Source organism: Bos taurus, chromosome 19 (assembly GCF_002263795.3).
Source record: "Bos taurus isolate L1 Dominette 01449 registration number 42190680 breed Hereford chromosome 19, ARS-UCD2.0, whole genome shotgun sequence".
Classification (NCBI taxonomy): domain Eukaryota; kingdom Metazoa; phylum Chordata; class Mammalia; order Artiodactyla; family Bovidae; genus Bos; species Bos taurus.
In genome coordinates, this window is record NC_037346.1 from 61,056,797 (window position 1) to 61,070,220 (window position 13,424).

The following is a 13,424-nucleotide window of genomic DNA, read 5'->3' on the forward strand; positions in this document are numbered from 1 at the left end:
CCTGTTCCTCATCCAGTCGCCTTCCTGTATTTAGAATCCGTCGATGATTCTTGCCTGGCATGCAAGGATGTTTTCAGGGATGGCCTGGGCCACATCCTGCTGCTGTGGTTGGGGATGGTCATTTTCCAGGTACTCCCTGCATCCAGTAGACCCTTGGCATCAACTATTAGCAAGAGAGCTCCTTTCTCTATTAATTTGTCTATTTTTTATATGAACTCATAAGTTCCTATTTTTTCCATTGCTTACAAGGTGTCATTGTTTAATTCATTATTATTTAATAATTATATAACTGAATTAGTTCAACATTTAAATTGTCCTAGATTTGGCTAGTAGTAGCCTTTTGACAGGCATATATATATATATATATATATATATATAAAGTTTTTTTGGGGGGCCACCATACAGCATGTGGGATCTTTGTTCCCTGAGCAGGGATCGAACCCATGCCCCCTGCTGTAGGAGCAGGAGCCTTGATCCCTGGGCCGCCAGGGAAGTCCTGGCCTGTATATACACGTATATTTGTGTTGAGCTTCCCCACCTATGTTTCAAGTTCAGCTTGTACTTCTCCTGCTCCAGACCCAGAATCAGCCATTTCTCTTAATTACATTATAAAAGTGAAATATTGTGCATTCGATTTTCTGAAAATGATGCCCATGTATGCCTGCCTCGCCCTTCGCTATCAGAAAATTTTAGGCATAAATAAGAGCAAGACAAAGAAATTCCAGTGGAAAATTCTCCTAATGGCTTATTTCCCCCTCAGTTCCTTGGATAGGAAGATAGACCTCAATGTGGGTTGAATTCTCCTTATTGAAAATCGATGTATTATTATCCTAATTTTCCAAGCGCCGATGCTTGGCATGCTTCTGCAGGTTTTATTGTGAGTTACAAGGCTGGTGATCAACTAATCCAATACATTGCTCAGATCTTCCAGTTCACTAAGACCAAATATGACTGCTCTTTAAAGAATGCAAACTTGTTGGACTCCATTTCTTCATCTACAAGTATAATGATTTTGACTAATTTTATACAAAAATATTGCCATGTGTGGGCTCCATACATCTGTCTTATTTTGTTACTTGCTACTCTCTCCAGCTGCTATGAGTTTAGCAGAAAATTGCCAAATCGAAAAATAAGCTGTCGTGTGGTAATATCCTCTTTGTGGGCATTTTAAATTTTTGTTATTATATATCTTGCGTTTAGAAATATATTGTCTTAAGATATATTAAACACATCTGAGCCTATGCTCAAGAAACAATCACTGCTACTTTTAAAAACAGAATGGAGAATTCAGGACACAAGGTGTTAGAACTTGAACTTTTTTTAGGAGATTTTATGTGACAAGTGTTAGCATCTCATCTAACTACATTTGCTAGATTACCACTCATCTTTAGGAACAAAATGTTAATGAAAACTCAAAATACTGAAATGACAGTAAATGAACTTTTTCCCAGGCCTTTATATTCATGAGGAATGAAATTCTACAATTCTTTGAATGACGGGCAGTTATGTTGTTCTGAAACGTTTTTGTGGTAGAGTTACTATACTCAACAGGATTATCATAATGTAACCAACTTTCTTAAACTGCCATATTTAAGAAGCACTGTAATAGAAGGTCTATGGTTAAAAGTTTGCATTGGTGACAGTTGGTTCATGGGCACCTCAAACAGTTGTAGTTGCTGCTCAGTCACTAAGTCATGTCCAAGTCTTTGTAACCCCGTGGACTGCAGCATGCCAGCCTCCTCTGTTAGCCACTATCTCCCGGAGTCTGCTTAAATTCACCTCCATTGTATCAGTGATGCTATCTAATCATCTCTTCCTCTACCACCCCCTTCTCCTCCTGCCCTCAGTCTTTCCCAGCATCAGGGCCTTTTCCAGTGAGTCAGTTCTTTGCCTCAGGAGACCAAACTATTGGAGCTTCAGCTTCGGCATCAGTCCTTCCAGTGAATATTCAGGTTAATTTCTTTAGGATTGACAGGTTTGATCTTGCCATCCAAGGGACTCTCAAGAGTCTCCTCCAGCACCACAGTTCAAAAGCATCAATTCTTAGACACTCAGCTTTCTTTATAGTCCAACTCTGGCATCCATATATGACCACTGGGAAAACCATAGCTTTGACTGTGTAAATGTCATAGTCATGTCTCTGCTTTTTAATACACTCTCTAGTTTGTCATAGCTCTCCTTCCAAGAAGCAAGTTTCTTTTAACTTCATGGCTGCCGTCACTGTCCCTGGTGTTTTTGGAGCCCCCAAAAAATAAAATCTGCCATTTCTTCCACTTTTTCCCTTTCTTTGTGCCATAAGTGATGGGACCAGATGCCATGATCTTAGTTTTTTGAATGACAAGTTTCAAGTCAGCTTTTTCACTCTCCTCTTTCACCTTCATCAAGAGGTTCTTTATTTCCTCTTCACTTTCTGCCATTAGAGTGGTGTCATCTGCACATCTGCCATTAGAGTGGTGTCGTCTGTACACATTTCTCTTGGCAGTCTTGATTCTAGATTGTCATCCATCCGGCCCAGCATTTCTCACGATGTCTTCTGCATATAAGTTAAATAAGCAGGTGACGATATGCAGCCGTGACGCACTCCTCTCCCGATTTGGAGTCGGTTGTTTCCTGTCCGGTTCTAACTATTGCTTCTTGACCTCCATACAGACTGTTGTTTGGTTTATTAAATTTCACAACTCACAAGAAGTGAAATAGGGAGAGATCCTTTTTACTAACAGCTTTTTTAAAGTATTATTCATATACCATAAACTTCACTCTTACCGCGTGGAACGCAGTGGCTTTCGGTTATGTTCACAGAGTTGTGCGTTGGTCAGCACCACCAACTGGGTTGGCCAAAACATTTGTTTGGATTTTCCAAACACCTTGTGGAAAAACCTGAACAAAAAAACAGCCCCACCTGCACAAATGTCATTTTCTCTCTGTGAATCTGCCTCTTCTGGACGTTTCGTGTCAATGGAATTGCACGCTATGCGATGTGTCGTGACTGGTCACTTTCACTTGTCATGTCACTTTTCCATTAGTAAGACTGTGTCCTTCTTTATCGAACACCTGCCACACACCATCAGTGTATTCAAGACCTTATCTCAAGTCCTTACTCTTCTTTGACCATGAAGAACTTTGGAAAAAAAGTTGTCCAGCCATAGAATGTGTGTTTCAAAGCTTAACCGAGGCTCCAGAAACACGCGCAATACCTTTACCACTGAATCATTTGATATGATTTGCAATGGCACCTGCTCCAGTGCTCTCGCCTGGAAAATCCCAGGGACGGAGGAGCCTGGTGGGCTGCAGTCCATGGGGTCCCTAGGAGTCGGACACGACTGAGCGACTTCACTTTCACTTTTCACTGTCATGCATTGGAGAAGGAAATGGCAACCCACTCCAGTGTTCTTGCCTGGAGAATCCCAGGGACGGGGGAGCCTGGTGGGCTGCCATCTCTGGGGTCGCACAGAGTCAGACACAACTGAAGCGATGTAGCAGCAGCAGCAGCAAGAATACTGAAACAGTCACTGAAAAACAAACAGAGTTCAAATCTGTGCTCAAACGTTCAGATGAGGTGATACACTGAAGGGTTCTGCCTTAACCAACACTTCAGTTGAGAGAGGGTCGGGTGAGGTTGCAGAAATCCTGCCGCAGAAGGTGTGTCGGGAAGATAAGGCTGAGTCTGAATACGTCGTCTGATTTCCTTGTACACCCAAGTGACCCGTAACCTATTCCTCTCTCGTCACATGCTCGGCTCCACACGACGACTTCACTTCTAATTCTTCCTCTGGAAGAGAGCATCTCATCTCAGCAAATCGCTTTGTACTTGGCTACACCCAAAACAGCCACCCGCGGTTCCCTGTGTTCCTGGTATGAATTACATCCCCTCTTTGGGCGGGGACTGGTCTTAGTGTCTTGATTCTAAATAGCAAACGTGATGGGATATTACTTCGGAAATTAAGTTATAAAAAGCCATGACTTCCATGTTGCAGGCATTGGCTGGCTCTTTGTCATCTGCTTATCTTGACAGCACCAGCTCATGTTGGGTAAGTCTGATGGGAAGACTAAGGGATAAGGAACTGGAGCTCTGAGCCTACAGCCTACCGGGAGCTGAATTCTTTCCCACAGCATCGTGTTGAGCTTGGCAGCAGACCCGCCCCTAGTGAGCCTCCAGACACCCGTAGCCCAGACTGACAGCTTGACTGAAGCCTTATGAGAATCCGTGAGCTGGAGGACCAGCTCAGCCATCTCCACGTTCCACAGAGACTGTGAGATAATCAATGTTCTTTTTTTAAGTAACTGCATTTGGGGGTGATTTGTTACCCAGCAAAGCATAGTTAAGCAAGCATGCGCACTCAGTCGTGTCCAACTCCTCTCAACCCCATGGACCGCAGCCCACCGGGCTCCCCTGTCCATGGGATTCTGCAGGTGAGAATACTGGAGTGGGCTGCCATGTCCTTCTCCAGGGGACCTTCCCAACCCAGGGATCAAACCTCATCTCTTTGTCTCCTGCACTGGCAGGGGGATTCTTTACCACTAGCACCACGTGGGAAGCAGAGCATAACTTGGTTCCCTGCTGTTCTGTATTTTGTGCTATAGTTTCTTAACAAACTGAAAGCGATGTGGAAGAAATACGTCCTCCTTCCTGGGTTTTCACATCCATTCCTACAGCTATCTTTCCATTCTCTCATCCTCATTTAATTACTGGAGCAAGTTAGCTCCCAATCACCCCCCTACGGTCTCATATTCAGTGCATTATCTGGGAGTTTATCGTCTTACCACTGAATTGTAACCTTTTATTCACAAACTCCTTTAACTTCTTAGTGTTAACCCAAACCAGGCTTTTTAAAAAACCACATCAAGGCCCTATTCAATGGAGGAAGCTTCTTCTGACCTTCCCCATCCCACCCCATCTTCCTGCTCTGTCTCTGCCATTTACTGGCAATGGGAAACTGCAAGTTTATGCCACGCCTGCAAGCTTCCGTCTCTTCATTTCTTAAGTAGGATAACACCTGCTTCATAAGATGGTTGGAAAATGGTTGAAACGATATGGGCCAAAGTGCCTGACAGGGCTCATCCCTCACCATGGGCTCAGATGAGACTGGCTCTCGTTTCCTGATGCCCGGCCCTCGTTCTTCTGTCCAGTAGGTGCTTACTGAATATTTCAATGGTCCGTTTTCAGAAACGTCCTGGCAATACAAAGACGAATGAGCCTCCCAGGCACTCACAATCTGCCAGAGGAGATAGTATTTATCACACGCTGATTGCAATTGTTATTTGGTCCGTGATAAATGCACACAGTCTGGGAACACAGAAAACGGGCGCTTCATTTTCCTGATACGTCATCTTCATTAATTACATCTGCCTCTTTCTTTCCTTTGTGCTGGAGTCTACAGAATCCTAACTCGCCCTCCAGCCTCACCTTCCAGCTTCGGGTCCGTTTTTCGTTCCACTCCCGTCTCCGTCCATCACGCCTACTTCAATAGGCTGCCACATTCACACTACCTTTAGCACCTGAGTCTCACAACTCCTAGGCAGTTTTCAAATTTAAGGACAAGCCCACCTTGGTTCTCCACTGATACGACTTATCTTCACTCCTTTCCCTTAGACCTCGTCCTCACACAAAAGCACCTCTTCTTCTTCACGTGCTGTTTCTTACTTCCGATGCTCTTCCTTCTGCACTGCTTGGCTAACTCCCACTCCTGCTGCTCAGCCTTGCCCTCCACCCTACAACCAGCTAACGGCCAATCCATCAGTTTTCCTGCAGACTCTTGATGCCTCGGGTGCATGGGGCCCCTCGCTGTTCCCAACACAGAGACAGCATCGCTCTGCCAACACTGCCCCATTGTTTACTCCATGAGGGGTGCCCCCTCCTCCCTGCCGGCATCAAGCTAATAGAATCATTTTCATACTTTATAATAATGTGTTTTAATCGGAGTGTAACTGCTTTATAATGTTGTGTTGGTTTCTGCGGTACGACACACGAATTGGCTACATGTGTGCATATAAGCCCTCCAGCTGGAGCCTCGCTCCCACCCCCTCCATCCCACCCCCAAGCCATCACAGAGCACCGAGCTGAGCTCCCGGTGCTACGCACAGCTTCCCACTAGCTCTCTATTTACACTCGCCTGCCAATGCAGGAGATACAAGTTCAACCCCTGCATTGGGAGATCCCCTGGAGGAGGAAATCGCGACCCACTCCAGTATTCTTGCCTGGAAAATGCCATGGACAGAGGAGCCTGGTGGGCTACAGTCCATGGGGTTGCAAAGAGTCAGACAGGCCTGGGTGACTGAGCAGGCACGAGCACGCATATTGTCTGGACGTCAGCGCTGCTCTCTCAGTCCATCCCACCCCCCTGCCTCCCCCACAAAATATTAATCCCTGTGCAAGGTCCATTACCAAGGCCAGTGACATGTTGCTTGTTCTAAATGTGTGTGCTCCTTCCTTCCTTTAGTTCCCAAGAAGGCTATTCCTCCTTAAATACTTAAACTGCACTCTTGAGTCTCACGTGGTCATGTTATGGTTGCCTGTGTGTGGTCCTAGGTATATCTCCTAACCCTTGAAAGCGCAAATGGTGTTGGTGGCATTTCCCTGGTGGCCCAGTGGCTAGGACCACTCCCAATGCAGGGGGCCCAGGTTCGATCCCTAGTCGGGGAACTAGATCCCACATGGCACCATTAAAGATCTTGCCTGCCACAACGTCTTCAAGCCTGTGTGCCACAGCTAAAGCCCAGCGCAGCCTAAATAAGTAAACAATTTTTTTAAAAAAAATGATGGGTGTGTCAGCATGAGAATGCCCATTACAGATCTTCAACTACAGGGAAGATCACTGAACAAAGGCCCCGCTTGCCGAGCTCAGGAATCCAGCATCCTGTGTCAGCTGAGGCTCTACGGTCCACAGGCCGCTGCCCCTGACCAGTGGCTGAATGCGAACGACACTCAGGCAAAGCCCTTCTTTGGAGACAGGAGGTCCTCTAATGGCCAGTTTTGGCTTGAGCACTCCCCAACTCCCCTGAACTTCCCTTGGACTGCAGGGCATTCTAGGATTTCTGCTGTCCAATCAGGGTCAGACTGGCTTTGTGGGCAGGCGAAGTGGTGATGGGCAGGGAGGCCTGGCGTGCTGCGACTCATGCGGTCGCAAAGAGTCGGACACGACTGAGCGACTGAACTGAACTGAACTGAAGGGCTCTTCCTCCCAACCCCTCCCTATTTTCCCTTACATTGAACATCTACATGAGGATCTTCCCGACCCAGGGACTGAACCCACATCTCTTGCATTTCCTGCATTGGCAGACAGATTCTTTACCACTGAGCCACCAGAATTATTAACCTGAGCCAAAGCTACTCCTGTTAGAACAAAGATCCCAGCATCTCTGAGACCAATAAAGTTTATGACCCCTCTGCCAGCCTGTAAGCCTGTTTCCACTTGGGAATTAATTAGGATCAGCATTTTACCAGTCAATATGTGCAAAAAAAAAAAAAAAAGAAGGAAAGAAAGAAAAGAAAAAGAAAAAATCAACAGTATGCTCCGTTTTTTCTTGCACAATAAGCCCATCACAATCACAGATGTATGTACACTAAAGCTGGCATCTTTGAGGACAGTTGGAAATATTAACAAAAAGCACATTCTTGATGACTTTTTCCACTTCATGTAGTTACATTACAGTCAATAAATGGAACTGATTAAATGTACCTCTTAAATGTGATGCGCTATTTATCTATAAAGCATTTTCCATAAGCATTCACAGAGCAGAACACTGTTCAAGATTAATATCTCCTGTGCCTGAATGAAGCGACCCTGTAGAAGATGGTGCTGCCAGCCAGTGTGACTAGAAATTGATAAAATTCTACTTCTGTTAAACCTGCTTCCTTGACATTTTGTTCTCTTTCACTCTCAGGACCTTGAAGGCTCGATGGACATTCCTATGTTCTCAGCTGCAATTCCGGTCTTTCCACCAGAGCAGTTTTATTTCCTGACTACAGCTTAAGAAAGCCAGTGCCGCTGGAGAAATAATTGCAAATGCACAGGTTATGTGGCTGGTGGAAAATAGTCATTAATGGAAAGGGGACTGGAACCAAGTTCTCTTCCGCCTGCTAATTCAGAGCTTCTGGCTTTTTCGTGGCGCTCCAGGTCCATGTTGACGGCACGACCAAAACAAACTAAACAGAGTATCAGAATTGCAAATGACCAGGCAAGTACCATCGGGCTTTGTTTCCTTTCACAAGTCAGAAGCCACGGGTCACGTTCAACAGCGAGTAATGGTGTGGCGTGACAGCGATGCAGGGAAACGTCTAGATTTCTCTTTTGTTTCAAATCGGGCGCCCTGCCTCTCAGCCCAGACCCCTTCGCAGGGCGTCACAGCCGTGTCCCTTGCACACCGGGCATGTTCCGACATGTACAAGCGTGTCTCGCGTAGTCCGTGGCAGCCAGCGCCACCTAGCTGCCGGCTTCAGCATTTCCTCAGCGCAACAGATTTCCAGACCTTTCAATGAGTCTTCCAGGAGGGCTGGATATAAGGTTTCCCAGATTTTGAGTGATGGAAGTCAAGAAGGAAGCTGGAGCAGCCAAATTGCTTTAAATAATTATCAGGTGGAAAAACACGTCTCTAAGTCTGTGGAACGTTAAGTGGGATTTGCACAGCTTCTCGAAGCATTGACTGGTCAGAGCCTGTCTTTCATTTGAAACTCTATGTGCCAAGCAGTTAGAGAATACGCACAGAGATCTGGCTTCTGAATTCCAGAGGCTGTGTCCTGAATTAGGGAATATCTCAACGGACAGAGTCTTTGCTGGGCTTGCGTCCAGGGCACGCTTCCTTGGATCTAATGAACCACTGATGAAGGGTCAGAAGGGTTAGAAAGTCCAGGGGCAGTGGCACGAGGTAATCTGCCCTACCTCGAAGTGCACTCCACCTTTCTGATGTCAACTCTGCAGGGAGGCTACAATCCTCACTTCTAGAGAAGGTAACAAGGCTTTCATCCAGATAACAATGATCTCCTGCCTTCGTGAGAGCAGACCATCATAGCGCGAGAAGCAGAGGGCACAGAACTCAGGGCCAGGCTGGGTCTGCGCTGTTGAGACCAGTCATCTGGCATCCTGAGTTGACATGTCTTAGAGTCAGTGAATGCTTTGAATACGTCAGTGAAATCAACACAGAAATGGAGCAAGCAGGCAAACGGCCCACCTGAATATTCTGGGAGGCACTTCTTGCTGTTTTCTTTTGGAGGACAGGAGAGTATGACCACCAGCCATGAGCTCAGTGAGGGAATTCTCCAGCTGGTACTGATGATGGTGACGCTGACAGCGATGATAGTGATGATAATGAAAACTATGAAGATGGTCACGGACGACAGTGTTGAAGAGACTGGAAAGCGTTCAGCGCTCCCTGTAAGACTTGAATAAAACAGACTCCCTGCCGCCTCTGTGCGGTCGTGGTAGTTGAGTCGCTAAGTGCTGTTCAACTATTTTGACCCGCCAGGCTCCTCTGTCTATGAGATTTCCCAGACAAGAATACTGATGTGGGTTGCTATTTCCTTCTCCAGCTGCCTCCATAGATGTAGACTTTTTAAAGGAAACACCTAGAATTACTACAGTTCCCAAAGATGGGCTTCCCTTGTGGCTTCAGCTGGTAAAGAATCTGCCTGCAATGGCGGGAGACCTGGGTTCGATCCCTGGGTTGGGAAGATCCCCTGGAGAAGGGAAAGGCTACCCACTCCAGGATTCTGGCCTGGAGAATTCCACAGACTGTATAGTCCATGGAGTCTCAAACAGTCGGACACGACTGAGCAACTTTCACTTTCCCAATGATAGTAATTGAAGAAAACTGAAAGAGCTCCTACAAGCCTTAAAATTCGCTTGCTTCCAAAGAGAAAGCAGCTTAAACTCACCTGAAGTTTTGCATGTTACCACAGCAGGTAAAATCCTATCATATTACGGGCTGGGGGAGTACCTCTCACTCTTCAAGTGAGAGTTAGATTGGATTAATAGAAACTATTCTAAATTCTATTCTTGGATTAAGAATAGAAACTTGAGTCTCAAAGAAAAGAAAACTATAGTCAAGCAACAAGTTCCAGTTCCAGGCAGTCCTTCCTTCCTGACAAAAGAAGCAAGGCTAAAAGTCCAACATAAACCCCATCGAATTTCCATTCATGTTTCTCTGAATTCGGTTTGTAGTCTTTGGAACTCACAAAATAACCCACACAAAGATCCCAGATGTTGGTGTATTTTTTGGTTCTCCTCGTATGAGGCAGGGCAGTGGGTTTCACACCAGCATTTGCCGACAGTAAAATCTAATGAAAACCATGTACGTGTAATACTGTAGACCACCTTCCAACTGCCATTTAATACGACCCCATTATATTGTGTTAAGATTTCAATTTGGCACAGCTAGCCATCGGAGCAATTATGCTCTGATAAGAGTCCTGCCTAGAATAACCTGCTAATGTCCTTTACCTGAAGTTGCATTTCAAATTAAACTGTAGAAATTTTAAACTTTGAAGCTTATGAATGATGACACAAGAAGGATTTGTATTTTAATTTGTCCTTAAATATAATGAGAGATTAGCCAAGAGAGATTTTGATTTCCTGTCTAAAGTTGAATGATGACCATTCTCCCAAAATTTGTTTTCACCCAGAACCCCTGAAGGTGACCACATTTGGAAAAAGGGGTCTTTGCAGATGTAATTAAGCTAAGAAGTTGAGATTAGGTCACTCTGGACGAGGGTGGGCCCTAAAGCCTGTCATACTGTCTCTCTCAGAAAAGAGAGGACGCAGAGACAAGACCATGTGAGACAGAGAGTGGAGTCGTGTACCCAGACGCCAGGAGAGCCAGAGCCCCCAAATGCTGGGCCAGGCAGGGGAGATTCTCTGCTGGAGACTTCAGAGAGCTTGTGGCCCTGCTAATGCCTGGATTTCAGGTTTCTGGCCTCCAGAACTACGAGAGAATGGATTTCTTTTGCCTTTAGCCCCTAGGCTTGTGGTCATTTGTTACAGCAGCCTTCAGAAACTAATACACAGTATACTACCACAATCAAAGAGTTGAGCAAGAGGAATAAAGGTTTAAAAACCGAGTCCTTCTCCACCAATCACTGCAGGAAACCCTCGCCCTAGCCTCGTGCAGCCTCACCAGTGTGGAAACTGCAGTGAGAAAGTTTAGAGCCTTCAGAGGATTTAATGCTTAGATGTGTATGACACAAAGAAACCATAGAAAATACTCTGCTCACACTCCCTGGGCATACCCTGTTCTGCCACACCTCTGTTTCTTTGGAAATGCCTAGAACATCCTTTGCTACCTCGGAAACCCTACTAACCTTCCAGATATATGACCTCTTTGATAAAGCGACCTTCACCACTCCCCCAGCCATAGACATATGCGCACACACACACACACACACAGTCACTCCGTCTTCATCTGCTTCTACAGCATTTTTTACTCGCCTCCGTGACAGCACAGATTATAAGACAAGCTTTGAGATTAGAGTTCCCAGAGCTCTCATCCCTACTAGTCTGTGAGGTTTATATACACAGTGAGGCGACCTGTTTATTTCCAACCCCTCTACCCATGGTCTCCAGTGCTCTAGTCTGGATGTCCTTACAGCTTGGGGGCTGGGTTCCAAGTTCTAAGAAATGGGAGCTGCTAAGCTCGACCCTTTGAAGTTCTGGAATATTACTTCTATTTCATTCTATTGGTCAAAGCAAGTCTGAACCCCACTCCCAATTCCAGTAGGGAAGTAGAGCCCACCTCTTGATCTAAGGCATCCAGGCACACCCAGAGGTAGGAGGAGGTGTTGGTGACCTTATCTGGAGACTCCAGCTGAGGTCTAGTCCTGTCCAGTCTCTTACCAGGATTATGGCCTTGGCCCTAGACATTAACCTCTAGGACTCCACATTCTCTTCTATGAAACTGAAATTACAGTGTCTACTGGATCAGACCGTTAAACAGTGAAAGGGGAGCTACAGTTAACGTAGTGTGGCTTTTTGCATGTAGCAACCCTGTAACAAAGGATAACTATTTTTCCTCTTCTGATAAAGAAGGATATAAGTCGTCGATGTGTGGATAAAAGGAAAAAATGCAGAGACAGAGAGATCTTCCTGGGGAAAAAAAAAAAGGAAAAGGATAATAAAGACACCCTTTACCAACTTCAGTCAAGTCTCCAAGGGCTAATCTTATTACTATGAGGCAACAATAGTTGAAATAACCAAAACTCTGCCGAGAAGTATTTGGGGGTGCTGAGCAACAAAGTACACTCCAAGTACATTCTAGGAAACCTCATAGTTAAGCTTCAGGATATAACTGTAGCTTTGTAGGACTTATGAAAATCTGTAGCTTTTAAAAATAATCTTTACTTCTGACTATTAAAGTAATATATGTCGTGGAGAACATTTTAGGGAATTTAGTAAAGCAGTGGGAAGACAATAACTATTCATAATGCAACCACAAAAGGAAACTGCTAGAAATAACTGAATATACTTTTTTCCAGTTATTTTGTTATTGTAATATGCACACAGGACTGGTTTTATAAGTGTAAAACATGTGTAGACACAGGGTTCCACACTCAGAGGGACCACGTTTTTGGTTGCGTTCTATGTTGTCACCATCTTGAAATTCTTCATTTTTTTTTAGTTGGAGGATAATTGCTTTTCAATATTGTGTTGGCATCTCCCATACAACAACATGAATCAGCCACAAGTACACATATGTCCCCTCCCTCCTCAACCTCCCCCCACTCCCCACCCCACCCCAGCCCTCTAGGTCATCGCCGAGCGCCGAGCTGAGCTCCCTGGGATATACGGCAGCTTCTCACTAACCATCTACTTCACACACGGTAGTGTGTGTATATGTCAACACTACCCTCCCAAAGGTCACCCCTTTCCTTCTGGAGTCTTAGCCACTTTTTATTATATTCTAATATAATACATTATTGCAAGTATGTTCTCACATTATTAAACCAGTTTTGTAAACATTATTTTAATGATGACATATATTTCTTCCATGGACCTGTCATGTTTTAATTAATTATTTCATTCCTTTTATTAAGCTTGCAGGAAATTTACATTTCTGCTTATATAAATTACTTTGCCGCATGTATCTTTGTGCATAAATTTTTCTCTTCATCTTTTATTTATTCCTATAAGACAGAGCTCTGGAAATGGAGTTATTAGATCAAAGAGTTTAGATATTTCTAGGTTTTGAAATACACTTTCAGACGTATGTTTTCCTTAGCAGAGTTATTCAGATGAATAGTCCAAACAGCAGTCAGCAGGAGTGAGTTAGGTACGTTTTATAAAATGTACAAATGAACAAAGAGGATTCATTCACAGAGGGAAGATGCACAGTGCTTAACAGCATGGGTTTTAAACTCAGTTTTCATATTACCCTACCAAGCTACATGGTCTACCAGCGTCATGGCTTCATACAACCTCTGTAGGTTTCGGTTGACTCAC

The 13,424-nt window shown here is 44.8% G+C and overlaps 1 long non-coding RNA gene across 4 annotated transcripts in view; it reads right to left on the bottom strand.

The window, feature by feature from the left end:
- Positions 1-13,424, bottom strand: part of LOC112442737 (uncharacterized) — a 112,665-nt gene that overhangs the window by 84,457 nt on the left and 14,784 nt on the right. The gene's annotated exons all lie outside the window — the stretch shown is intronic.